General features: G+C 45.1%; 2 long non-coding RNA genes across 52 annotated transcripts; one reads left to right on the top strand and one right to left on the bottom strand.

Annotated features, from left to right (window-relative positions):
* Window positions 1–8,490: 8,490 nt before the first annotated feature.
* LOC127906716 (uncharacterized) lies at window positions 8,491–10,360 on the top strand. 2 transcript variants are annotated; one of them, XR_008062546.1, is made up of 3 exons: window positions 8,491–9,803; window positions 10,179–10,262; window positions 10,347–10,360. It is a non-coding gene; the product is annotated as an uncharacterized LOC127906716 (long non-coding RNA). The 2 variants fall into 2 exon arrangements; XR_008062547.1 differs by lacking the exon at window positions 8,491–9,803 and adding an exon at window positions 9,840–10,094.
* A 10,328-nt stretch (window positions 10,361–20,688) lies between these two features.
* On the bottom strand, window positions 20,689–23,104 carry LOC127906713 (uncharacterized). Of its 50 annotated transcripts, none has more exons than XR_008062523.1 (6): window positions 23,054–23,103; window positions 22,378–22,412; window positions 21,980–22,020; window positions 21,353–21,430; window positions 21,200–21,275; window positions 20,689–20,944 (listed from the first exon to the last, which is right to left on the bottom strand). It is a non-coding gene; the product is annotated as an uncharacterized LOC127906713 (long non-coding RNA). The 50 variants fall into 50 exon arrangements; XR_008062521.1 differs by lacking the exon at window positions 22,378–22,412 and adding an exon at window positions 21,470–21,535 and having other exon boundaries at window positions 21,948–21,989; window positions 22,966–23,101; XR_008062517.1 differs by lacking the exons at window positions 21,980–22,020; window positions 22,378–22,412 and adding exons at window positions 21,470–21,535; window positions 21,948–21,979 and having other exon boundaries at window positions 22,955–23,099.
* Between the last annotated feature and the right edge of the window lie 4,806 nt (window positions 23,105–27,910).

Below are 27,910 nucleotides of genomic sequence, written 5' to 3'. Positions count from 1 at the left end.
AATGAGAGAGAGAGAGAGAGAGAGAGAGAGAGAGAGAGAGAGAGAGAGAGAGAGAGAGAGAGAGAGAGAGAGAGAGAGAGAGAGAGAGAGAGAGAGAGAGAGAGAGAGAGAGAGAGAGAGAGAGAGAGAGAGAGAGAGAGAGAGAGAGAGAGAGAGAGAGAGAGAGAGAGAGAGAGAGAGAGAGAGAGAGAGAGAGAGAGAGAGAGAGAGAGAGAGAGAGAGAGAGAGAGAGAGAGAGAGAGAGAGAGAGAGAGAGAGAGAGAGAGAGAGAGAGAGAGAGAGCGAGAGAGCTGTTCTCAGTGTATTCTACACAAACACACATGCGCGTACATTCACACAGCCCCATGGTGTGTGTACCATGTTGCATTCATCTGATGTGATGCCAGCAGTGCCTTGCCCAGATTCCTCCCTTCTCCGCTGTAGGTGCCCGGTCGGTATATAAACCAGGTGATTGACCATCACACGATGACAGCTTGTGTCTACTTTACAGTCCACATCGCCATGGAGACATATAGGCAAGAGTCGATCTTTAACCTTGTTGCCAACTTAATACTTTTATGATCTAGCTGTTAATGGCTTTGTCCTTGGGCAAAATCAATGCCATACCGTGTTTTTGTTCCATTGTATAATACTGACATTTTGGGAGAATGTTTTTGAGTGTTTGTAATGCGAACCCGGCTGGGGTCGGGCCGGGCGGTGTTTTGGAGGGAGGTTTCTGAGGCAAGGGATTTGATTTGGTGTGTTAAACCTAATGATAAAACGCACACGCACCTGTGACCAACACAGTTTTCATGTTGAACACAATAGGTTTTGGGTCTCATTTCACATAGATTGTAGAATGAGGTCTGATAGTGAAGAAAGCTGCTTAACCAATACTTGACTAGTGTCAGTGCATGTGGCTAACACTTTGGGTGTTAAAATATGTCTGACTGTAGGTCTATATTTGGACCAGAGGATAGCTAAGCATTATAAGCATATGTTAGGCATTATATAGCACTTATCTCCAATATATTTAAATAGAAAATGTAAATGCGTATTTACAGGGTTTTCTTCTTGCTTCGGTCAAAACTGAAGTCACCTTGTCGAAACTCTTCACACAGTCAGCGAAACAGAAGTGTATGTGGACCAAACTGTGAATTATTTTTCATTTGCTTTCACACAAAACGCATCCAATGACCACATTCTCCGAAATCCCTGAACTCTTTTCTCATTCATACACCACCACCTGCAAAACTATATATTTGCAGCACATGCTTTGAAATGCGAACACAATGTTTCCAAAACTGTTAAAACCACATTCAAAACAGAATGCAGTAACCAGTAACATAGAAAACAGAATATTATCAGATGTGCAGGAAATTGCCATTGTTGACATGGTAATTGGCAACAATGCAATACAACTGAGGGAAATGCGGGCAGACAGAGTGCGGGCAGACAGAGTGCGGGCAGACAGAGTGCGGGCAGACAGAGTGCGGGCAGACAGAGTGCGGGCAGACAGAGTGCAGACAGACGGGCAGACAGAGTGCGGGCAGACAGAGACAGAGTGCGGGCAGACAGAGTGCGGGCAGACAGAGTGCGGGCAGACAGAGTGCGGGCAGACAGAGTGCGGGCAGACAAAATCACTTCTGGGAATGTGAATATGGTCAGAACAACTGTTGCCAGAGTCATAGAGAAACATAAAATAAGGATGAATCAGAAACGGTGAACGTGTGAGAGAACTCCGGTATCAATATGTCCAGGTAAGATGTCTGTTCAATGACCAAACAGGGAACATACCCAGCTATACATAATGTAAAGTACTGTAAAACAGGATTTACTCTATTTTACAGAGGAATGGAGATGGAAACCAGGCACTGCACATACATTTATCTTTGTAGATAAAGCTGGATTCAACCTGGCAAAAACACGCTGCAGGGCAAGAAATGTGATTGGACAGAGAGCAACCGTGTCCCAGGCCAGACAGGAGCTAACATCACAATGTGTACCACTGTCCAACGATGGTTTCCTGTTAAACAAACCACTCATTGGCCCCTACAATACAGAGAGGCTCATTTATTTTCTGGATGACTTGTACCAGCGGAGGAGAGAGGGGCAGGAAACTCCCCTGCCTTCGTTGTTGTGTGGGATAATGTGGCTTTCCACCACTCTGCTGCACTGCCTTCGTTGTTGTGTGGGATAATGTGGCTTTCCACCACTCTGCTGCACTGCCTTCGTTGTTGTGTGGGATAATGTGGCATTCCACCACTCTGCTGTACTGCCTTCGTTGTTGTGTGGGATAATGTGGCATTCTACCACTGCTGCAGTCACAGACTGGTTTACTGCACATCCCAGGATGTCAGTACTATCCCTGCCTCCATACTCCCCCTTCCTAAACCCCATAGAGGAGGTTTTCTCTGCGTGGAGGTGGAAGGTTTATGACCAACATCCACATGACCAGATGTCCTTACTGGATGCTATGAATGCCAGGGTCTGGAGACACTTCTCCTGAAGACTGCCAATGTGTGGAGACACTTCTCCTGAAGACTGTCAGGGTGTGGAGACACTTCTCCTGAAGACTGCCAGGGCGTGGAGACACTTCTCCTGAAGACTGGCAGGGTGTGGAGACACTTCTCCTGAAGACTGTCAGGGTGTGGAGACACTTCTCCTGAAGACTGACAGGGTGTGGAGACACTTCTCCTGAAGACTGTCAGGGTGTGGAGACACTTCTCCTGAAGACTGCCAGGGCGTGGAGACACTTCTCCTGAAGACTGGCAGGGTGTGGAGACACTTCTCCTGAAGACTGGCAGGGTGTAGAGACACTTCTCCTGAAGACTGTCAGGGTGTGGAGACACTTCTCCTGAAGACTGCCAGGGTGTGGAGACACTTCTCCTGAAGACTGGCAGGGTGTGGAGACACTTCTCCTAGAACCCTCACAGTACTGTACAGTATGAGTGATTATACTATACATGTTGATGAGAACTAGAACCCTCACAGTACTGTGCAGTATGAGTGATTATACTATACATGTTGATGAGAACTAGAACCCTCACAGTACTGTACAGTATGAGTGTTATACATGTTGATGAGAACTAGAACCCTCACAGTACTGTACAGTAGGAGTGATTATACTATACATGTTGATGAGAACTAGAACCCTCACAGTACTGTACAGTATGAGTGTTATACATGTTGATGAGAACTAGAACCCTCATAGTACTGTACAGTATGAGTGATACATGTTGATGAGAACTAGAACCCTCACAGTACTGTACAGTATGAGTGATTATACTATACATGTTGATGAGAACTAGAACCCTCACAATACTGTACAGTATGAGTGTTATACATGTTGATGAGAACTAGAACCCTCACAGTACTGTACAGTATGAGTGATTATACTATACATGTTGATGAGAACTAGAACCCTCACAGTACTGTACAGTATGAGTGTTATACATGTTGATGAGAACTAGAACCCTCACAATACTGTACAGTATGAGTGATTATACTATACATGTTGATGAGAACTAGAACCCTCACAGTACTGTACAGTATGAGTGTTATACTATACATGTTGATGAGAACTAGAACCCTCACAGTACTGTACAGTATGAGTGTTATACATGTTGATGAGAACTAGAACCCTCACAGTACTGTACAGTATGAGTGTTATACGTGTTGATGAGAACTAGAACCCTCACAGTACTGTACAGTATGAGTGTTATACATGTTGATGAGAACTAGAACCCTCACAGTACTGTACAGTATGAGTGATTATACTATACATGTTGATGAGAACTAGAACCCTCACAGTACTGTACAGTATGAGTGATTATACTATACATGTTGGTGAGAACTAGAACCCTCACAGTACTGTACAGTATGAGTGTTATATTATACATGTTGATGAGAACTAGAACCCTCACAATACTGTACAGTATGAGTGTTATACATGTTGATGAGAACTAGAACCCTCACAGTACTGTACAGTATGAGTGATTATACTATACATGTTGATGAGAACTAGAACCCTCACAGTACTGTACAGTATGAGTGTTATACATGTTGATGAGAACTAGAACCCTCACAGTACTGTACAGTATGAGTGTTATACATGTTGATGAGAACTAGAACCCTCACAGTACTGTACAGTATGAGTGTTATACATGTTGATGAGAACTAGAACCCTCACAGTACTGTACAGTATGAGTGTTATACGTGTTGATGAGAACTAGAACCCTCACAGTACTGTACAGTATGAGTGTTATACATGTTGGTGAGAACTAGAACCCTCACAGTACTGTACAGTATGAGTGTTATATTATACATGTTGTTTTTGTATTAATTATTATTGCAGCCCTGGAATTTCAGGAATTGTTTTTTTCTTTCAACTTTTTATTTTTCACAAGTAAATTACAATATGCAAAGATATAGAAAAGATAAAGGCTATTGAAGCAAATTGACTTCAACCTCAAAGAGATAAGTTCATAGTTTATGTAATGCTCTCTGTTGTTAGTGTTTTTTAGGTCAGTGTGTTAGGAGTGACGACGTAAGCTTTCTGAGTGAGAACTGTTGCCAGTGTTCTGGTCCAACGAGACATGTATGAAGTGTTTTGGTGGTTTGAGGGAGTTTTGGAGGTGAGATGAACTGTTTGGCCAAGATGCATGTTGGTAATGCAGACTGTGTGAAGAGTTTTGAAAAAGGGGCTTCAGTATTGACCGGTGCTTGTTAGCAATTGGGGGAAAAAACTGTAAATACTAAACAATAATCACAAAAGCAGGTTGTAAATACATTTCAAGAGGATGAAGCTCCTCGTAGACCCAGTCTTTAAGTCTTAGGGGTTAGGGTTTGGGAGAAATGCTTACCCTCCAGATCAAGCCCTCTGTCCCTCTGTGCTCACCCCAGACAGAGTGTGTCCATGTCAGGCCCCAACTCTGCTCCCCTGGGGGAAGGGGTGGGTGTGGTGGTGAGGGAACCATGTTCATGGCCAAAACCTCAACAATGCTCTCTCTCTCTCTCTCTCTCTCTCTCTCTCTCTCTCTCTCTCTCTCTCTCTCTCTCTCTCTCTCTCTCTCTCTCTCTCTCTCTCTCTCTCTCTCTCTCTCTCTCTCTCTCTCTCTCTCTCTCTCTCTCTCTCTCTCTCTCTCTCTCTCATCAAAGGATCCACAGTGGTGTAAAGTACTACTTAAGTTATATTTGGGGTTTATCTGTACTTTACTGTGCTATTTATATTTTTGACAAATTTTACTTTTATTTCACTACATTCCTAAAGAAAATGTTGTACTTTTTACTACATACATTTTCTCTGACACCCAGAAGTCCTCGTTACATTTTAAATGCTTAGCAGGACAGGAAAATGGTCCAGTCACGCACTTATCAAGAGAACACCTGGTCATCCCAACTGCCTCTAATCTAGTGGACTCACTAAACAGAGAACATCCCTGGTCATCCCAACTGCCTCTGATCTGATGGACTCACTAAACAGAGAACAGACCTGGTCATCCCTACTGCCTCTGATCTGGTGGACTCACTAAACAGAGAACATCCCTGGTCATCCCTACTGCCTCTGATCTGGTGGACTCACTAAACAGAGAACATCCTGTGACGGCCCTGAATTTTCTGAACCGTCTCAGTGCAGCTCCTTCAATAGGGCGCTTTCCCTTTAATTCCCAATTAAATAGCCAGCATCAGCTGCGCAAAAGTGGGGTTGTGATGGAGACGTGCATGAGGATGTGTTCAACCCTGAGTTCCGAAGCTTCTCTATTCCGTTTGTTTTGTTGCCGTTAAACGTGTGTTTTGTAGCAGAGAGACCCAGGATCGGATCCACTCTTTGCGTCCCTGGACTACACCTCTCCGTTCTTCGTGGCCTTTCTCCGCTGGAGATCTATTGGCGGATTGGATTGTCTGACTGACCGACTGACTACCACCTTTTTGTATACGGTATTTCATTTGTTTGGATGTGATGTATACTGTGATTTATGTAGTTAGTTGTAGTTGAGGACTTAATTAAGAGTTGATCCGCTTTAAAGTTCTGTGGTAAAGTAATTGTTATATTGATTGTATGTTTAGTACTGGGTTTACGCTACACTGAATGAACGGACAAACATCGCGTGACAAAAGTCACTTGAGTTCACTGAACTCCTTTACCGGGCTGGACTCTTTTTAGGCCCGAGGTACAGGACATTTCTGGAGGAACCAGAACTCATTGTGATATTATTATGTGTGTGTGTAATCATTGTTGTTGCTAATACAACCCACGCAACAGAATATAGTTGTTTTTGAAGTTCTTTTCAATGTTTTAAGGGTTTATGAAAAGTTTATTTCCATCCTGACTTTTACATACGTCCTTTGTATTGGTGTAGACTTGACGGACCAGATGGGACTCATTCCCACCCAAACTAAAAGGAGAAACCAATGTTTTCTCTGGTAGGCACAACCTACCTGGCACCCCTATAAATAATAACCTCAAGTCAAAACCGTTAAATCCCTGGTCATCCCTACTGCCTCTGATCTGGTGGACTCACTAAACCAAGAACATGCCTGGTCATCCCTACTGCCTCTAATCTGGTGGACTCACTAAACAGAGAACATACCTGGTCATCCCTACTGCCTCTAATCTGGTGGACTCACTAAACAGAGAACATCCCTGGTCATCCCTACTGCCTCTGATCTGGTGGACTCACTAAACAGAGAACATCCCTGGTCATCCCTACTGCCTCTGATCTGGTGGACTCACTAAACAGAGAACATCCCTGGTCATCCCTACTGCCTCTGATCTGGTGGACTCACTAAACAGAGAACATCCCTGGTCATCCCTACTGCCTCTGATCTGGTGGACTCACTAAACAGAGAACATCCCTGGTCATCCCTACTGCCTCTAATCTGGTGGACTCACTAAACAGAGAACATCCCTGGTCATCCCTACTGCCTCTGATCTGGTGGACTCACTAAACAGAGAACATCCCTGGTCATCCCTACTGCCTCTGATCTGGTGGACTCACTAAACAGAGAACATCCCTGGTCATCCCTACTGCCTCTGATCTGGTGGACTCACTAAACAGAGAACATCCCTGGTCATCCCTACTGCCTCTGATCTGGTGGACTCACTAAACAGAGAACATCCCTGGTCATCCCTACTGCCTCTGATCTGGTGGACTCACTAAACAGAGAACATCCCTGGTCATCCCTACTGCCTCTGATCTGGTGGACTCACTAAACAGAGAACATCCCTGGTCATCCCTATTGCCTCTGATCTGGTGGTCTCACTAAACAGAGAACATCCCTGGTCATCCCTACTGCCTCTGATCTGGAGGACTCACTAAACAGAGAACATCCCTGGTCATCCCTACTGCCTCTGATCTGGTGGTCTCACTAAACAGAGAACATCCCTGGTCATCCCTACTGCCTCTGATCTGGAGGACTCACTAAACAGAGAACATCCCTGGTCATCCCTACTGCCTCTGATCTGGTGGTCTCACTAAACAGAGAACATCCCTGGTCATCCCTACTGCCTCTGATCTGGTGGACTCACTAAACAGAGAACATCCCTGGTCATCCCTACTGCCTCTGATCTGGTGGACTCACTAAACAGAGAACATCCCTGGTCATCCCTACTGCCTCTGATCTGGTGGTCTCACTAAACAGAGAACATCCCTGGTCATCCCTACTGCCTCTGATCTGGTGGTCTCACTAAACAGAGAACATCCCTGGTCATCCCTACTGCCTCTGATCTGGTGGTCTCACTAAACAGAGAACATCCCTGGTCATCCCTACTGCCTCTGATCTGGTGGTCTCACTAAACAGAGAACATCCCTGGTCATCCCTACTGCCTCTGATCTGGTGGTCTCACTAAACAGAGAACATCCCTGGTCATCCCTACTGCCTCTGATCTGGTGGACTCACTAAACAGAGAACATCCCTGGTCATCCCTACTGCCTCTGATCTGGTGGTCTCACTAAACAGAGAACATCCCTGGTCATCCCTACTGCCTCTGATCTGGTGGTCTCACTAAACAGAGAACATCCCTGGTCATCCCTACTGCCTCTGATCTGGTGGTCTCACTAAACAGAGAACATCCCTGGTCATCCCTACTGCCTCTGATCTGGTGGTCTCACTAAACAGAGAACATCCCTGGTCATCCCTACTGCCTCTGATCTGGTGGTCTCACTAAACAGAGAACATCCCTGGTCATCCCTACTGCCTCTGATCTGGTGGACTCACTAAACAGAGAACATCCCTGGTCATCCCTACTGCCTCTGATCTGGTGGTCTCACTAAACAGAGAACATCCCTGGTCATCCCTACTGCCTCTGATCTGGTGGTCTCACTAAACAGAGAACATCCCTGGTCATCCCTACTGCCTCTGATCTGGTGGTCTCACTAAACAGAGAACATCCCTGGTCATCCCTACTGCCTCTGATCTGGTGGTCTCACTAAACAGAGAACATCCCTGGTCATCCCTACTGCCTCTGATCTGGTGGTCTCACTAAACAGAGAACATCCTGGTCATCCCTACTGCCTCTGATCTGGTGGTCTCACTAAACAGAGAACATCCCTGGTCATCCCTACTGCCTCTGATCTGGTGGTCTCACTAAACAGAGAACATCCCTGGTCATCCCTACTGCCTCTGATCTGGTGGTCTCACTAAACAGAGAACATCCCTGGTCATCCCTACTGCCTCTGATCTGGTGGTCTCACTAAACAGAGAACATCCCTGGTCATCCCTACTGCCTCTGATCTGGTGGTCTCACTAAACAGAGAACATCCCTGGTCATCCCTACTGCCTCTGATCTGGTGGTCTCACTAAACAGAGAACATCCCTGGTCATCCCTACTGCCTCTGATCTGGTGGACTCACTAAACAGAGAACATCCCTGGTCATCCCTACTGCCTCTGATCTGGTGGTCTCACTAAACAGAGAACATCCCTGGTCATCCCTACTGCCTCTGATCTGGTGGTCTCACTAAACAGAGAACATCCCTGGTCATCCCTACTGCCTCTGATCTGGTGGTCTCACTAAACAGAGAACATCCCTGGTCATCCCTACTGCCTCTGATCTGGTGGTCTCACTAAACAGAGAACATCCCTGGTCATCCCTACTGCCTCTGATCTGGTGGTCTCACTAAACAGAGAACATCCCTGGTCATCCCTACTGCCTCTGATCTGGTGGTCTCACTAAACAGAGAACATCCCTGGTCATCCCTACTGCCTCTGATCTGGTGGTCTCACTAAACAGAGAACATCCCTGGTCATCCCTACTGCCTCTGATCTGGTGGTCTCACTAAACAGAGAACATCCCTGGTCATCCCTACTGCCTCTGATCTGGTGGTCTCACTAAACAGAGAACATCCCTGGTCATCCCTACTGCCTCTGATCTGGTGGACTCACTAAACAGAGAACATACCTGGTCATCCCTACTGCCTCTGATCTGGTGGACTCACTAAACAGAGAACATACCTGGTCATCTCTACTGCCTCTGATCTGGTGGACTCACTAAACAGAGAACATACCTGGTCATCCCTACTGCCTCTGATCTGGTGGACTCACTAAACAGAGAACATACCTGGTCATCTCTACTGCCTCTGATCTGGTGGACTCACTAAACACATGCTTTGTTTGTAAATGATGTCTGAGTGTTGGAGTGTTGCCCCTGGCTGTAGGTAAATGATGTCTGAGTGTTGGAGTGTTGCCCCTGGCTATAGGTAAATGATGTCTGAGTGTTGGAGTGTTGCCCCTGGCTATAGGTAAATGATGTCTGAGTGTTGGAGTGTTGCCCCTGGCTATAGGTAAATGATGTCTGAGTGTTGGAGTGTTGCCCTGGCTATAGGTAAATGATGTCTGAGTGTTGGAGTGGGACCCTGGCTATAGGTAAATGATGTCTGAGTGTTGGAGTGTTGCCCCTGGCTATAGGTAAATGATGTCTGAGTGTTGGAGTGTTGCCCCTGGCTATAGGTAAATGATGTCTGAGTGTTGGAGTGTTGCCCCTGGCTATAGGTAAATGATGTCTGAGTGTTGGAGTGGGACCCTGGCTATAGGTAAATGATGTCTGAGTGTTGGAGTGTTGCCCCTGGCTATAGGTAAATGATGTCTGAGTGTTGGAGTGTTGCCCTGGCTATAGGTAAATGATGTCTGAGTGTTGGAGTGTTGACCCTGGCTATAGGTAAATGATGTCTGAGTGTTGGAGTGTTGCCCCTGGCTATAGGTAAATGATGTCTGAGTGTTGGAGTGGTGCCCCTGGCTATAGGTAAATGATGTCTGAGTGTTGGAGTGTTGCCCCTGGCTATAGGTAAATGATGTCTGAGTGTTGGAGTGTTGCCCCTGGCTATAGGTAAATGATGTCTGAGTGTTGGAGTGTTGCCCCTGGCTATAGGTAAATGATGTCTGAGTGTTGGAGTGTTGACCCTGGCTATAGGTAAATGATGTCTGAGTGTTGGAGTGTGACCCTGGCTATAGGTAAATGATGTCTGAGTGTTGGAGTGTTGCCCCTGGCTATAGGTAAATGATGTCTGAGTGTTGGAGTGTTGCCCCTGGCTATAGGTAAATGATGTCTGAGTGTTGGAGTGTTGCCCCTGGCTATAGGTAAATGATGTCTGAGTGTTGGAGTGTTGCCCTGGCTATAGGTAAATGATGTCTGAGTGTTGGAGTGTTGCCCCTGGCTATAGGTAAATGATGTCTGAGTGTTGGAGTGTTGCCCTGGCTATAGGTAAATGATGTCTGAGTGTTGGAGTGTTGCCCCTGGCTATAGGTAAATGATGTCTGAGTGTTGGAGTGTTGCCCCTGGCTATAGGTAAATGATGTCTGAGTGTTGGAGTGTGACCCTGGCTATAGGTAAATGATGTCTGAGTGTTGGAGTGTGACCCTGGCTATAGGTAAATGATGTCTGAGTGTTGGAGTGTTGCCCTGGCTATAGGTAAATGATGTCTGAGTGTTGGAGTGTTGCCCTGGCTATAGGTAAATGATGTCTGAGTGTTGGAGTGTGACCCTGGCTATAGGTAAATGATGTCTGAGTGTTGGAGTGTTGCCCCTGGCTATAGGTAAATGATGTCTGAGTGTTGGAGTGTGACCCTGGCTATAGGTAAATGATGTCTGAGTGTTGGAGTGTTGCCCCTGGCTATAGGTAAATGATGTCTGAGTGTTGGAGTGTTGCCCCTGGCTATAGGTAAATGATGTCTGAGTGTTGGAGTGTTGCCCCTGGCTATAGGTAAATGATGTCTGAGTGTTGGAGTGTTGCCCCTGGCTATAGGTAAATGATGTCTGAGTGTTGGAGTGTTGCCCCTGGCTATAGGTAAATGATGTCTGAGTGTTGGAGTGTTGCCCTGGCTATAGGTAAATGATGTTGGAGTGTTGCCCCTGGCTATAGGTAAATGATGTCTGAGTGTTGGAGTGTTGCCCCTGGCTATAGGTAAATGATGTCTGAGTGTTGGAGTGTTGCCCCTGGCTATAGGTAAATGATGTCTGAGTGTTGGAGTGTTGCCCCTGGCTATAGGTAAATGATGTCTGAGTGTTGGAGTGTTGCCCCTGGCTATAGGTAAATGATGTCTGAGTGTTGGAGTGTTGCCCCTGGCTATAGGTAAATGATGTCTGAGTGTTGGAGTGTTGCCCTGGCTATAGGTAAATGATGTCTGAGTGTTGGAGTGTTGCCCCTGGCTATAGGTAAATGATGTCTGAGTGTTGGAGTGTTGCCCCTGGCTATAGGTAAATGATGTCTGAGTGTTGGAGGTAGGTAAATGATGTCTGAGTGTTGGAGTGTTGCCCCTGGCTATAGGTAAATGATGTCTGAGTGTTGGAGTGTTGCCCCTGGCTATAGGTAAATGATGTCTGAGTGTTGGAGTGTTGCCCCTGGCTATAGGTAAATGATGTCTGAGTGTTGGAGTGTTGCCCCTGGCTATAGGTAAATGATGTCTGAGTGTTGGAGTGTTGCCCTGGCTATAGGTAAATGATGTCTGAGTGTTGGAGTGTTGCCCTGGCTATAGGTAAATGATGTCTGAGTGTTGGAGTGTTGCCCTGGCTATAGGTAAATGATGTCTGAGTGTTGGAGTGTTGCCCCTGGCTATAGGTAAATGATGTCTGAGTGTTGGAGTGTTGCCCCTGGCTATAGGTAAATGATGTCTGAGTGTTGGAGTGTTGCCCCTGGCTATAGGTAAATGATGTCTGAGTGTTGGAGTGTTGCCCCTGGCTATAGGTAAATGATGTCTGAGTGTTGGAGTGTTGCCCCTGGCTATAGGTAAATGATGTCTGAGTGTTGGAGTGTTGCCCCTGGCTATAGGTAAATGATGTCTGAGTGTTGGAGTGTTGCCCCTGGCTATAGGTAAATGATGTCTGAGTGTTGGAGTGGGACCCTGGCTATAGGTAAATGATGTCTGAGTGTTGGAGTGTTGCCCCTGGCTATAGGTAAATGATGTCTGAGTGTTGGAGTGTGCCCCTGGCTATAGGTAAATGATGTCTGAGTGTTGGAGTGTGACCTGGCTATAGGTAAATGATGTCTGAGTATTGGAGTGTGACCCTGGCTATAGGTAAATGATGTCTGAGTGTTGGAGTGTTGCCCCTGGCTATAGGTAAATGATGTCTGAGTGTTGGAGTGTTGCCCCTGGCTATAGGTAAATGATGTCTGAGTGTTGGAGTGTGACCCTGGCTATAGGTAAATGATGTCTGAGTGTTGGAGTGTTGCCCTGGCTATAGGTAAATGATGTCTGAGTGTTGGAGTGTGACCCTGGCTATAGGTAAATGATGTCTGAGTGTTGGAGTGTGACCCTGGCTATAGGTAAATGATGTCTGAGTGTTGGAGTGTTGCCCCTGGCTATAGGTAAATGATGTCTGAGTGTTGGAGTGTGACCCTGGCTATAGGTAAATGATGTCTGAGTGTTGGAGTGTTGCCCCTGGCTATAGGTAAATGATGTCTGAGTGTTGGAGTGTGACCCTGGCTATAGGTAAATGATGTCTGAGTGTTGGAGTGTTGCCCCTGGCTATAGGTAAATGATGTCTGAGTGTTGGAGTGTGACCCTGGCTATAGGTAAATGATGTCTGAGTGTTGGAGTGGGACCCTGGCTATAGGTAAATGATGTCTGAGTGTTGGAGTGTTGCCCCTGGCTATAGGTAAATGATGTCTGAGTGTTGGAGTGTTGCCCCTGGCTATAGGTAAATGATGTCTGAGTGTTGGAGTGTTGCCCCTGGCTATAGGTAAATGATGTCTGAGTGTTGGAGTGGTGCCCCTGGCTATAGGTAAATGATGTCTGAGTGTTGGAGTGTTGCCCCTGGCTATAGGTAAATGATGTCTGAGTGTTGGAGTGTTGCCCCTGGCTATAGGTAAATGATGTCTGAGTGTTGGAGTGTTGCCCTGGCTATAGGTAAATGATGTCTGAGTGTTGGAGTGTTGCCCCTGGCTATAGGTAAATGATGTCTGAGTGTTGGAGTGTTGCCCCTGGCTATAGGTAAATGATGTCTGAGTGTTGGAGTGTGACCCTGGCTATAGGTAAATGATGTCTGAGTGTTGGAGTGTTGCCCCTGGCTATAGGTAAATGATGTCTGAGTGTTGGAGTGTGACCCTGGCTATAGGTAAATGATGTCTGAGTGTTGGAGTGTTGCCCCTGGCTATAGGTAAATGATGTCTGAGTGTTGGAGTGTGACCCTGGCTATAGGTAAATGATGTCTGAGTGTTGTAGTGTGACCCTGGCTATAGGTAAATGATGTCTGAGTATTGGAGTGTTGCCCTGGCTATAGGTAAATGATGTCTGAGTGTTGGAGTGTTGCCCCTGGCTATAGGTAAATGATGTCTGAGTGTTGGAGTGTTGCCCCTGGCTATAGGTAAATGATGTCTGAGTGTTGGAGTGTTGCCCCTGGCTATAGGTAAATGATGTCTGAGTGTTGGAGTGTTGCCCTGGCTATAGGTAAATGATGTCTGAGTGTTGGAGTGTTGCCCCTGGCTATAGGTAAATGATGTCTGAGTGTTGGAGTGTTGCCCTGGCTATAGGTAAATGATGTCTGAGTGTTGGAGTGTTGCCCCTGGCTATAGGTAAATGATGTCTGAGTGTTGGAGTGTTGCCCCTGGCTATAGGTAAATGATGTCTGAGTGTTGGAGTGTTGCCCCTGGCTATAGGTAAATGATGTCTGAGTGTTGGAGTGTTGCCCCTGGCTATAGGTAAATGATGTCTGAGTGTTGGAGTGTTGCCCCTGGCTATAGGTAAATGATGTCTGAGTGTTGGAGTGTTGCCCTGGCTATAGGTAAATGATGTCTGAGTGTTGGAGTGTTGCCCCTGGCTATAGGTAAATGATGTCTGAGTGTTGGAGTGTTGCCCCTGGCTATCTGTAAATGATGTCTGAGTGTTGGAGTGTTGCCCCTGGCTATAGGTAAATGATGTCTGAGTGTTGGAGTGTTGCCCCTGGCTATAGGTAAATGATGTCTGAGTGTTGGAGTGTTGCCCTGGCTATAGGTAAATGATGTCTGAGTGTTGGAGTGTTGCCCCTGGCTATAGGTAAATGATGTCTGAGTGTTGGAGTGTTGCCCCTGGCTATAGGTAAATGATGTCTGAGTGTTGGAGTGTTGCCCCTGGCTATAGGTAAATGATGTCTGAGTGTTGGAGTGTTGCCCCTGGCTATAGGTAAATGATGTCTGAGTGTTGGAGTGTTGCCCCTGGCTATAGGTAAATGATGTCTGAGTGTTGGAGTGTTGCCCCTGGCTATAGGTAAATGATGTCTGAGTGTTGGAGTGTTGCCCCTGGCTATCTGTAAATGATGTCTGAGTGTTGGAGTGTTGCCCCTGGCTATAGGTAAATGATGTCTGAGTGTTGGAGTGTTGCCCCTGGCTATAGGTAAATGATGTCTGAGTGTTGGAGTGTTGCCCCTGGCTATAGGTAAATGATGTCTGAGTGTTGGAGTGTTGCCCCTGGCTATAGGTAAATGATGTCTGAGTGTTGGAGTGTTGCCCTGGCTATAGGTAAATGATGTCTGAGTGTTGGAGTGTTGCCCCTGGCTATAGGTAAATGATGTCTGAGTGTTGGAGTGTTGCCCCTGGCTATAGGTAAATGATGTCTGAGTGTTGGAGTGTTGCCCCTGGCTAGGTAAATGATGTCTGAGTGTTGGAGTGTTGCCCCTGGCTATAGGTAAATGATGTCTGAGTGTTGGAGTGTTGCCCCTGGCTATAGGTAAATGATGTCTGAGTGTTGGAGTGTTGCCCCTGGCTATAGGTAAATGATGTCTGAGTGTTGGAGTGTTGCCCCTGGCTATCTGTAAATGATGTCTGAGTGTTGGAGTGTTGCCCTGGCTATAGGTAAATGATGTCTGAGTGTTGGAGTGTTGCCCCTGGCTATCTGTAAATGATGTCTGAGTGTTGGAGTGTTGCCCCTGGCTATAGGTAAATGATGTCTGAGTGTTGGAGTGTTGCCCCTGGCTATCTGTAAATGATGTCTGAGTGTTGGAGTGTTGCCCCTGGCTATAGGTAAATGATGTCTGAGTGTTGGAGTGTTGCCCTGGCTATAGGTAAATGATGTCTGAGTGTTGGAGTGTTGCCCTGGCTATAGGTAAATGATGTCTGAGTGTTGGAGTGTTGCCCCTGGCTATCTGTAAATGATGTCTGAGTGTTGGAGTGTTGCCCCTGGCTATAGGTAAATGATGTCTGAGTGTTGGAGTGTTGCCCCTGGCTATAGGTAAATGATGTCTGAGTGTTGGAGTGTTGCCCCTGGCTATAGGTAAATGATGTCTGAGTGTTGGAGTGTTGCCCCTGGCTATCTGTAAATGATGTCTGAGTGTTGGAGTGTTGCCCCTGGCTATAGGTAAATTATGTCTGAGTGTTGGAGTGTTGCCCCTGGCTATCTGCAAATAAATACAAACAGGGAATTGGTGCCGTCTGGTTTGCTTGACCTTTTACTGCAGGGGGCTAAATCAGGTTCACACAGAGTGTTTCTTGGTCGTCTTAAACAAATCTACTTTGAAACAAAAGTATAAACCTCACTCATGTAGCTATGGGCTTAAGAAAAGAAGGCACCTGTACCATGTCAGATATAGAGTTGAAAAATATGAGTAACTATCCACCCATGAGGCCACTCGGTCATTTGACTGCAGGATAGAGCTACAATAAGGAATGAAATGATTTATACGTTTACTTTTAAGTGGTATTTTACTGGGTCACTTTTATTTGTGTCGTTTTCCATTAAGATATCTTAGACGATTGGGTACTTTTTACACCACCAAACGCATATGGTGTGTCATAATAGTGGTCTCTGATTGGTGGTCATCATTTGGCGTGTCATTATAGTGGTCTCAGATTGGTGGTCATCATTTGGTGTGTCATATTAGTGGTCTCTGATTGGTGGTCATCATTTGGTGTGTCATCATAGTGGTCTCTGATTGGTGGTCATAATTTGGTGTGTCATAATAGTGGTCTCTGATTGGTGGTCATCATTTGGTGTGTCATATTAGTGGTCTCTGATTGGTGGTCATCATTTGGTGTGTCATCATAGTGGTCTCTGATTGGTGGTCATCATTTGGTGTGTCATCATAATGGTCTCTGATTGGTGGTCATCATTTGGTGTGTCATCATAGTGGTCTCTGATTGGTGGTCATCATTTGGTGTGTCATCATAGTGGTCTCTGATTGGTATGTCATCATAGTGGTCTCTGATTGGTGGTCATCATTTGGTGTGTCATAATAGTGGTCTCTGATTGGTGGTCATCATAGTGGTCTCTGATTGGTGGTCATAATTGTGTGTGTCATCATAGTGGTCTCTGATTGGTGGTCATAATTTGGTGTGTCATAATAGTGGTCTCTGATTGGTGGTCATCATTTGGTGTGTCATCATAGTGGTCTCTGATTGGTGGTCATCATTTGGTGTGTCATCATAGTGGTCTCTGATTGGTGGTCATCATTTGGTGTGTCATCATAGTGGTCTCTGATTGGTGTGTTATCATAGTGGTCTCTGATTGGTGGTCATCATAGTGGTCTCTGATTGGTGGTCATCATTTGGTGTGTCATCATAGTGGTCTCTGATTGGTGGTCATCATTTGGTGTGTCATCATAGTGGTCTCTGATTGGTGTGTTATCATAGTGGTCTCTGATTGGTGGTCATCATAGTGGTCTCTGATTGGTGGTCATCATTTGGTGTGTCATCATAGTGGTCTCTGATTGGTGGTCATCATAGTGGTCTCTGATTGGTGGTCATCATTTTGTGTGTCATCATAGTAGTCTCTGATTGGTGGTCATCATTTGGTGTGTCATCATAGTGGTCTCTGATTGGTGGTCATCATTTGGTGTGTCATCATAGTGGTCTCTGATTGGTGGTCATCATTTGGTGTGTCATCATAGTGGTCTCTGTTGGTGTGTCATCATAGTGGTCTCTGATTGGTGGTCATCATAGTGGTCTCTGATTGGTGGTCATCATTTGGTGTGTCATCATAGTGGTCTCTGATTGGTGGTCATCATAGTGGTCTCTGATTGGTGGTCATCATTTTGTGTGTCATCATAGTAGTCTCTGATTGGTGGTCATCATTTGGTGTGTCATCATAGTGGTCTCTGATTGGTGGTCATCATTTGGTGTGTCATCATAGTGGTCTCTGATATGTGTGTCATCATTTGGTGTGTCATCATAGTGGTCTCTGATTAGTGGTCGTCATTTGGTGTGTCATCATAGTGGTCTCTGATTGGTGGTCATCATTTGGTGTGTCATCATAGTGGTCTCTGATTGGTGGTCATCATTTGGTGTGTCATCATAGTGGTCTCTGATTGGTGGTCATCATTTGGTGTGTCATCATAGTGGTCTCTGATTGGTGGTCATCATTTGGTGTGTCATTATAGTGGTCTCAGATTGGTCGTCATCATTTGGTGTGTCATCATAGTGGTCTCTGACTAGCAGTCAGACTCACTCAGGTGGAACAAACTTAAACTTGCACTTTTTTTGATCAAAACTGAAAGGGGTCATAATATATTTTAAAAGTAATCCAATAAGTAATCATCTACTTTTTCAAAAGTATCTGTAATTAAAGTATCTGTAAAATGATTACAATATTCTTGTTGGTAATGTGACCAATTACTCCCCAACCGTGACCAATTACTCCCCAACCGTGTGTGTGTGTGTGTGTGTGTGTGTGTGTGTGTGTGTTAGTCTGAGTTTGTAGGGGAGGGGATCCTCTTGCTAGAGGGGTTGAGTGAGTGGACCGCACTCAAGAGGGCATTTCACAAGACATGGACTCTTAAACAGGCTGGTGTCAATAGAGATGAGGCACTGTCTGTGGTTGATACTGTAGCTACAATTATGACTGTGTGTGCTGATAAAAGTGAACTCTGTATATTTGATAGGATCTGTCTCTCTCTCTGTGTGTCATACACTACCTGATCAAAAGTATGTGGACACCTGCTCATCGAACATCTCATTCAAAATCATGGGCATCAATATGGAGTTGGTCCCAGCTTTGCTGCTACAATAGCCTCCACTCTTCTGGGAATGAGTCCCACTAGATGTTGGAACATTGCTGCGGGGACTTTGTTCCATTCAGCCACAACAGCATTAGTGAGGTCGGGCACTCTTTGCAGGCCAATTAAATTCCTCCACACTGATCTCAACAAACCATTTCTGTATGGACCTCCTTTGTGCGCGAGTGGATTGTCATGCTGAAACAGGAAAGGGCTTTCCCCTGGTGACACATTGTTGGAAGCACAGAATCGTCTAGAATGCTGTAGCGTTAAGAACTAAAGGGCCCAAAACATGAAAAACATCCCCAGAACATTATTCTTCCTCCACCAAGCTTTACAGTTGGCATTATGCATTCAGGCAGGTAGCGTTCTCCTGGCATCCGCCAAACCCAGATTCATCTGTATTACTGCCAGATGGTGAAGTATGATTCATCACTCCAGAGAACGCGTTTCCACTGCTCCAGAGTCCAATGGCGCCATGCTTTACACCACTCCAGTCGACGCTTAGCATTGCTCATGGAGGTCATGCGCTGACGTTGCTTGCAGTGTGGAACTCGGTAGTGAGTGTTACAACAGAGGACAGATGATTTTTACGCACTACGTACTTCAGCATGCAGCGGCCCAGTTCTGTGAGCTTGTGTGACCTTCCACTTCACAGCTGAGCCGTTGCTCCTAGATGCTTCCACTTCACAATAACAGGACTTACAGTTGACCGGGGGCAGCTCTAGCAGGGTAGAAGTTTGATGAACTGACTTGTTGGAAAGGTGGCATCGTATTACGGTGCAGCGTTAAAAGTCCCTGAACTCTTCAGTACGACCATTCTACTGCCAATGTTTGTCTATGGAGATTGCATGGCTGTGTGCTCGATTTTGTACACCTGTCAGCAACGGGTGTGGCTGAAATAGTTGAATCAACTAATTTGAAGGGGTGTCCACATAGTTGTTGGCCATGTAGTGTATCTACAGATGTAAGATCGTAATTTGAGGAGGTGTCCACATAGTTGTTGGCCTTGTAGTGTATCTACAGATGTAAGATCGTAATTTGAAGGGGTGTCCACATAGTTGTTGGCCATGTAGTGTATCTACAGATGTAAGATCGTAATTTGAGGAGGTGTCCACATAGTTGTTGGCCATGTAGTGTATCTACAGATGTAAGATCGTAATTTGAAGGGGTGTCCACATAGTTGTTGGCCATGTAGTGTATCTACAGATGTAAGATCGTAATTTGAGGAGGTGTCCACATAGTTGTTGGCCATGTAGTGTATCTACAGATGTAAGATCGTAATTTGAAGGGGTGTCCACATAGTTGTTGGCCATGTAGTGTATCTACAGATGTAAGATCGTAATTTGAAGAGGTGTCCACATAGTTGTTGGCCATGTAGTGTATCTACAGATGTAAGATCATAATTTGAAGGGGTGTCCACATAGTTGTTGGCCATGTAGTGTATCTACAGATGTAAGATCGTAATTTGAAGGGGTGTCCACATAGTTGTTGGCCATGTAGTGTATCTACAGATGTAAGATCGTAATTTGAAGGGGTGTCCACATAGTTGTTGGCCATGTAGTGTATCTACAGATGTAAGATCGTAATTTGAAGAGGTGTCCACATAGTTGTTGGCCATGTAGTGTATCTACAGATGTAAGATCGTAATTTGAAGAGGTGTCCACATAGTTGTTGGCCATGTAGTGTCTTTCCTCTCTGCCTTGTCATTCGAAATAATATAAACAAATCTTGTTGTATGTGTGTTTCTTCCAGAGACACCTCTCCCCAGAGGACTTCCACCATGTGTTTGGGATGACCCTGAATCAGTTTGACCGCATGGCTCTGTGGAAGAAGAACAGATTTTCTAAAGATCGTCATTATAAGGGGTCTCCAGTCATAGTTGTCCTGTCTGGAAGAAAGAAAAAACATCTAATAATCTAAATATGCACCGTTACAACTGAGAAACATCTAATCGCAGACAGAATGGGGAGTGGTTGGGAGTACCCAATGGTTTCCATGTAGTGTAACATTCAACGTTGAGGCTGTTCTCTGCTTTTGTCATGGTCTGAAATATCACCTAAACAAGATGCATTTACATGTGTCCGTTTCTTCCAATCCTCTTCTCCTCTCATCCCTCTATGCGAGTTCTGCATCCCGCTCTCCCTTCCTCTGGAAAAAAAGAGAAATGGCAGCTTTTCTAAAATTCATGTGTTTTTTTTTCTCTTTGTTTCTGTGTTTCTCACTGGTTTCATGTGTGTTCCTTTTACTGATTGTCTCCACTTGTTCCTTTCACTGTTTTTATAAGGTCTCACTCTCTTTCCTTATCCACCGTCTAACGTCTCTCTCTCTCGCTCTCTCTCTTCTTTCTCTCTCTCTCTCTCTCGCTCTCTCTCTCTCGCTTTTTTTCTCTCTCTCTCCTCTCTCTCTCCTCTCTCTCATCCCACCTCTCCTTACCTCTCCTCTCTCTCTCTCCTCTCTCTCTCATCCCACCTCTCCTTACCTCTCCTCTCTCTCTCATCCCACCTCTCCTTACCTCTCCTCTCTCTCTCATCCCACCTCTCCTTACCTCTCCTCTCTCTCTCATCCCACCTCTCTTACCTCTCCTCTCTCTCTCATCCCACCTCTCCTTACCTCTCCTCTCTCTCTTTCTCTCTCATCCCACCTCTCTTACCTCTCCTACTCTCTCTCACTCTTCTCATCCCACCTCTCCTTAGATGCATTTACATCTCTCTCTCATCCCACCTCTCCTCCTCCCTCTCTCTCCTCTCTCTCTCATCCCACCTCCTTACCTCTCCTCTCTCTCTCATCCCACCTCTCCTTACCTCTCCTCTCCTCTCATCCCACCTCTCCTTACCTCTCCTCTCTCTCTCATCCCACCTCTCCTTACCTCTCCTCTCTCTCTCATCCCACCTCTCCTTACCTCTCCTCTTCTCTCTCATCCCACCTCTCCTTACCTCTTCTCTCTCTCTCTCTCTCTCTCATCCCACCTCTCCTTACCTCTCCTCTCTCTCTCTCCTCTCTCTCTCATCCCACCTCTCCTTACCTCTCCTCTCTCTCCTCTCTCTCTCATCCCACCTTTTTATCTCCTCTCTCTCTCTCTCTCTCTCATCCCACCTCTCCTTACCTCTCCTCTCTCTCTCATCCCACCTCTCCTTACCTCTCCTCTCTCTCTCATCCCACCTCTCCTTACCTCTCCTCTCTCTCTCTCCTCTCTCTCTCATCCCACCTCTCCTTTACCTCTCCTCTCTCTCCTCTCTCTCTCATCCCACCTCTCCTTACCTCTCCTCTCTCTCTCATCTCTCTCTCATCCCACCTCTCCTTACCTCTCTCTCTCTCATCCCACCTCTCCTTACCTCTCCTCTCTCCTCTCCTCTCTCTCTCATCCCACCTCTCCTTACCTCTCCTCTCTCTCTCTCTCTCTCTCTCATCCCACCTCTCCTTTACTCTACCTCTCTCTCTCTCTCTCATCCCACCTCTCCTTACCTCTCCTCTCTCTCATCCCACCTCTCCTTACCTCTCCTCTCTCATCCCACCTCTCCTTACCTCTCCTCTCTCTCTCTCTCCTCTCTCTCTCATCCCACCTCTCCTTTACCTCTCCTCTCTCTCCTCTCTCTCTCATCCCACCTCTCCTTACCTCTCCTCTCTCTCTCATCCCACCTCTCCTCCTCTCTCTCTCATCCCACCTCTCCTTACCTCTCCTCTCTCTCTCTCATCCCACCTCTCCTTACCTCTCCTCTCTCTCTCTCCTCTCTCTCTCATCCCACCTCTCCTCATCCCACCTCTCCTCTCTCTCTCTCTCTCTCTCTCCCCACCTCTCCTTACCTCTCCTCTCTCCTCTCTCTCTCTCCCATCTCCTTTACCTCTCCTTCTCTCCTCTCTCTCTCTCTCTCATCCTCTCTCTCTCATCCCACCTCTCCTTACCTCTCCTCTCTCTCCTCTCATCCCACCTCTCCTTTACTCTCCTCTCTCTCCTCTCTCTCTCATCCCACCTCTCCTTACCTCTCCTCTCTCTCTCATCCCACTCTCTCCTCTCTCTCTCATCCCACCTCTCCTTTACCTCTCCTCTCTCTCCTCTCTCCCACCCACTCCTTACCTCTCTCTCTCATCCCACCTCTCTCTCTCTCTCTCTCCTTATCCCACCTCTCCTCTTACCTCTCCTCTCTCTCCCACCTCTCTCTCTCATCCCACCTCTCCTTACCTCTCCTCTCTCTCTCATCCCACCTCTCTCTCTCTCTCTCTCCTCTCTCTCTCACCTCTCCTTACCTCTCTCATCCCACCTCTCCTCCTTACCTCTCCTCTCTCTCTCTCTCTCTCTCATCCCACCTCTCCTTACCTCTCCTCTCTCTCTCTCTCTCTCATCCCACCTCCCTTTACCTCTCCTTACCTCTCTCTCATCCCACCTCCTCTCCTCTCCTCTCTCTCTCATCCCACCTCTCCTTACCTCTCCTCTCTCTCTCATCCCACCTCTCTCTCATCCCACTCTCTCCTCCTCCTCTCTCTCCTCTCTCTCCTCTCTCTCTCTCTCTCTCATCCCACCTCTCCTTACCTCTCCTCTCTCTCTCATCCCACCTCTCCTCTCTCTCCTCTCTCTCATCCCACCTCTCCTTTACCTCTCCTCTCTCTCCTCTCTCTCTCATCCCACCTCTCCTTACCTCTCCTCTCTCTCTCTCCTCTCTCTCTCATCCCACCTCTCCTTACCTCTCCTCTCTCTCCTCTCTCTCTCATCCCACCTCTCCTTACCTCTCCTCTTACAATTTTTTCACTCCATCACCTTCTCTTTCCTTCCTTTTCATTCCTTATCCTCCCTTTCCCCACTGTAGCCTGTTCTAGCCTCTAACCCACCACAGATCTCATATCTGAACAACAGAGGTATCATTTTACAGCAGTGGAGGGCATGGCTACTCAATACACTGCTGCATGTCAAGGCCAAAGACAGGGATAAGAAATCTACTACAGTTTGACTTCAGAAAACGTCAAAGCACCGTACTATATTTGTGTTTGTTTTCTCTTCATACAAATTGAGAGAAATCTTAAGTGAAGATAAGAAAATATGTTTTACGTTGGTAGTTTATTTGATAGCTGTGATTTGTTACAACAAGCCACTCGTCGATCAGTGAAGATAGGAGAGTTGAGGTTGGATCAGGGACAGCAGCGAGAATCATGGGTACCGGCTCTAGCATTGGCACCACTGACACCCACCGCAGATGTGTGGAGCAACAGGGTCTTTCAAGTCACATGGTCAAACACCGCATTGCCAGACACTTTTACGTACACGGCCCTCCCATTAAAAAAAAAAAACATTATTTTTGTAAGCTATTTTTGACTTGTGGAATCATTGTCAGACGTTTCTATGAACGCTTTGAGATCGTTTTCAGATGAGACACTTATTATGCCACGCTTATCTGTTCGTTGTCACCACACTATTTTAACACAGACCTGCAGCAGCACTGAAGCATAACCAGTTAAGTTTTGCTTAATTGAATTAACAATGAGCTTCATCTAGACCTTCTGTGATAGACTATTAACCCTTTCTATGTTTGTTCTTTGTAAAAACCCATCAACGGTCACACGCAGTGTGTAGTGGAAATACATGCATTGGCTTTGCTTCGTCTCCGGAAGCTCAACCAATCATTCAGAGTTTGTTATGCAAGCCAAGGTAAATGTTAGCGTTAGCACATGTATATGAGAGATTGTTGAGGTTCATCTACAATGGAAATGCATGAAAGTGTGTGCTTGTTTTCTTGATGCTGTTGATCACTTTGTTCATTCTTTGACAACACACAACACCACTTTTGTCCGATGAAAAGCCCAATTCAGCTGCTTTAATGTTCAAAATGTATTTATAGACATTTGAAGGGAGGATGTGGATGGCATCTTTAAATCTAATGGGAAGGTATAGTGGCAAACATACAGTCAATCTGAATTCATATCCATTTTAATTTAGCTCCTTCTGTTAGTAAGACTACATAAAAGCTCATGTCTTCTGTCTGATTTCTAATGTCAATCTGCAATTAAAGTGCTTTATCGAAACAAAAGGAGACCGCAGCAAATTGAAGTGCTTGAGTGTGCCTCGTTGAATGTGAATGGCGATAAAGTTGAAAAATGCATTACCTAAAATCTCGTGTCAGCTTTATCGAACTATGGTTTATAAAGTTGAGTTTGGAAGAGTGATTTGTGTATGAATGCGTGTGTAGTTAAGTTGTACAGTTAGTTTAAATCAAATAATAAATCAAATAAAAAAATGTATGCACGCATGACCGTAAATCGATTGGATTAAAGTGTCAGCTAGATGGCATATTACCATGGATACCATTCAAACCAGACTCTGATTGGATTAAAGTGTCAGCTAGATGGCATATTACCATGAATACAGTTCAAACCAGTCTCTGATTGGATTAAAGTGTCAGCTAGATGGCATATTACCATGAATACAGTTCAAACCAGTCTCTGATTGGTTAAAAGTGTCAGCTAGATGGCATATTACCATGAATACAGTTCAAACCAGTCTCTGATTGGATTAAAGTGTCAGCTAGATGGCATATTACCATGGATACAGTTCAAACCAGTCTCTGATTGGTTAAAAGTGTCAGCTAGATGGCATATTACCATGAATACAGTTCAAACCAGTCTCTGATTGGATTAAAGTGTCAGCTAGATGGCATATTACCATGAATACAGTTCAAACCAGACTCTGATTGGATTAAAGTGTCAGCTAGATGGCATATTACCATGGATACAGTTAAAACCAGTCACTGATTGGATTAAAGTGTCAGCTAGATGGCATATTACCATGGATACCGTTCAAACCAGTCTCTGATTGGATTAAAGTGTCAGCTAGATGGCATATTACCATGAATACAGTTCAAACCAGACTCTGATTGGATTAAATTGTCAGCTAGATGGCATATTACCATGAATACAGTTCAAACCAGTCTCTGATTGGATTAAATTGTCAGCTAGATGGCATATTACCATGGATACCGTTCAAACCAGTCTCTGATTGGATTAAAGTGTCAGCTAGATGGCATATTAACATGAATACAGTTCAAACCAGACTCTGATTGGATTAAAGTGTCAGCTAGATGGCATATTACCATGGATACAGTTCAAACCAGACTCTGATTGGATTAAATTGTCAGCTAGATGGCATATTACCATGAATACAGTTCAAACCAGTCTCTGATTGGATTAAAGTGTCAGCTAGATGGCATATTACCATGATTGGATACAGTTCAAACCAGACTCTGATTGGATTAAAGTGTCAGCTAGATGGCATATTACCATGAATACAGTTCAAACCAGTCTCTGATTGGATTAAAGTGTCAGCTAGATGGCATATTACCATGAATACAGTTCAAACCAGTCTCTGATTGGATTAAATTGTCAGCTAGATGGCATATTACCATGGATACCGTTCAAACCAGTCTCTGATTGGATTAAAGTGTCAGCTAGATGGCATATTAACATGAATACAGTTCAAACCAGACTCTGATTGGATTAAAGTGTCAGCTAGATGGCATATTACCATGAATACCGTTCAAACCAGTCTCTGATTGGTTAAAAGTGTCAGCTAGATGGCATATTACCATGAATACAGTTCAAACCAGACTCTGATTGGATAAAAGTGTCAGCTAGATGGCATATTACCATGAATACAGTTCAAACCAAACTCTGATTGGATAAAAGTGTCAGCTAGATGGCATATTACCATGAATACAGTTCAAACCAGTCTCTGATTGGATTAAAGTGTCAGCTAGATGGCATATTACTATGAATACAGTTCAAACCAGACTCTGATTGGTTAAAAGTCAAATTACCTTTGGGGTTTGTTGACACTCTGGCAAAGTGGCTCACCGTTGCAACATTATTGTAACATTGAAAGAATGTTGATGTAACGTTATCAATGGTGAGAAGGGTTTTCCCACCATGGAGGGCTGTTGGGAAAGACTGTGTTTGTTGTCTTATTTGAACAGCTGTGGAAACCATAGTGTTCCCTGGAAGGCCGAAACTAAGGACCACATATCCAGCCAGGTCTGAGCTCCGAACATGCCCTTAGATACAGATCTAGGATCGGATTTAATTCTCCAAATCCTAACCTTAACCATTAGGGGGGAAATGCAAAACTGTCCGTAGATCAGTCAGTGTCTTAGGGGCAAGTTCAGGCCAGATCAGCAGAGCTCAGATAGACCAGATAGTTCAAGCTAGGCCAGATTGCACAACCAGAGCCCGTTTCATCATCTCTTTAGACAAACAGGCCTTCCACGCGGCGTAAACAGCAGCGAGTCCTCACATCTAGGTCAATATAGTGTTGGATTCACAACTTTACAGTACAGGACATCAGAGCAAGCTGCCCATAGATGCAACCGGATGTATTGTTGTTCTGCCTTTAATATAGATACATAATATGACTTAACATCTTGTCAATGAGTGACTACCCATGTTTTTGCTTGTTTGATTGTAATTAAAGGTATTTATGAATACGGTTCTGTATACCGGTGTACCCATTGTGCCACAACAGTCGCAGACAAGTGCCATAGGCTACTTTTTGTTGTTGTAGAATGTCCCTTTTTTAATATTGCATTGACCCAAATGTTATGGGATGATTAGTCTTTATCAAATAGGATTTGATTCCTTCTTTTAACTTAATGGCTCAGTTTAACCCAAAGCCTCCTCTCTCCAAGCCACAATTAGAAGGACGTTGGCGTTGGTGTTTTGCAAAATGAAGAATATGTTCAAATGAATTTGGTTCTGTCATCGTTTATTTTGCATTGTCTGTGTAAACCATTAAGATCTGACTAAATAAGTATTCCAATTCCTAATTATATGGTGTGGACACACAAAGAACTGTGTCACCAATGGATACCATATGCTGTGATTTTATGTATACTGAACAAAAATATAAACGCAACACGCAACCATTTTCAAAGATTTGACTGAGTTTCAGTTCATAGAAGGAAATCAGTCAATTGAAATAAATTCATTAGGACCTAATCTATGGATTTTACATGACTGGGCAGGGTTGCAGCCACCCAATCAGAATGAGTTTTTCCCCCACAAAAGGGCTTTATTACCAACAGAAATACTCCTCAGCACCCCGTCAGACGATCACGCAGGTAAAGAAGCTGGATGGGGTGACGTGGTTACATGTGGTCTGCGGTTTTGAGGCCAGTTGGACGTACTGCCAAATTCTCTAATATGACTTTGGAGGCGGCTTATGGTAGAGAAATGAACATTCAACAACTGGACATTCCTGCCAATTGCACACTCCCTCAAAACTGTGTTGTGACATCTGTGTTGTGTGACAAAACTGCACATTTTAGAGTGGCCTTTTATTGTCCCCGGCACAAGGTGCACCTGTGTAATGATCATGCCGTTTTATCAGCTTCTTGATATGCCACACCTGTCAGGTGGATAGATGATCTTGGCAAAGGAGAAATGCGCACTAACAAGGATGTAAACAAATTTGTGCTCAATTTTAGAGAGGGAAAAAAAGCTTTTTGTGCGTATGGAACATTTCTGGGATCTTTTATTTCAGCTCATGAAACATGGGAACAA

This window comes from Oncorhynchus keta, chromosome 13, assembly GCF_023373465.1.
Source record: "Oncorhynchus keta strain PuntledgeMale-10-30-2019 chromosome 13, Oket_V2, whole genome shotgun sequence".
In the NCBI taxonomy this organism is placed as follows: domain Eukaryota; kingdom Metazoa; phylum Chordata; class Actinopteri; order Salmoniformes; family Salmonidae; genus Oncorhynchus; species Oncorhynchus keta.
The sequence above is the reverse complement of the archived record's forward strand: the minus strand, read 5'-3'. Positions and strand labels throughout refer to the sequence as shown.